The sequence below is a fragment of the Elephantulus edwardii genome, unplaced genomic scaffold, assembly GCF_000299155.1.
Source record: "Elephantulus edwardii isolate Elephantulus edwardi_28Jun2011 unplaced genomic scaffold, EleEdw1.0 scaffold00209, whole genome shotgun sequence".
Taxonomy (NCBI): Eukaryota; Metazoa; Chordata; class Mammalia; order Macroscelidea; family Macroscelididae; genus Elephantulus; species Elephantulus edwardii.
Genome location: NW_006399959.1, coordinates 2,146,502 through 2,147,199, shown reverse-complemented (window position 1 = coordinate 2,147,199; position 698 = coordinate 2,146,502).

Genomic DNA, 698 nt, shown 5'->3' with positions numbered 1-698 from the left:
TTGGGTCACCCTTCTTTGGGATCGGAGCAAACATAGTTCTCTTCCAGTCAGTTGGCCAAGTGGTTGTTCTCCAGATTTCTTGGCACAACTTGGTGGGCACATCCAGGGCACCATCTGTTAGCTGAAATATGTCAATTGATATACCATCTATTCCTGGGGCCTTATTTTTTGCTATTTCCTTCAAAGCAACCTGAACTTCTTCCTTTATCACCAATAGGCTCTTGCTCATATGTTGATTCATGAAATTCGTCTGTATCTGCCAATCCCTTTCGATACAGTGACTCAGTATATTCTTTCCATCTTCTTTTAATACTTCCTGGATCATTTAATATTCTTCCTAAAGAACCCTTGATTATAGCAACTCGAGGTCTGAATTTGTTCTACATTAATTAGACTATCTAAAAATCAAATCCTTTTACACATCAAAAATTCTCCACAAAACAACTATGAGATATCACCACACCCCAGTAAGAATAGCAAAATTTAACAACAGCAAGCAACAAGTGCTGATGAAGTTGTGGAGAAACTGGAACCCTTATTTACTGTTGGTAGGAGTGTAAAATGGTGCAACCACTGTGGAAGGCAGTATGGTGCTTTCTCAAAAATTTGCAAATAGACATACCATTTGACCCAGCAATTCCACTACTGGGATTATACCCCAAAGAAACCATAACTGACATCCAAGCAGATATATGCAC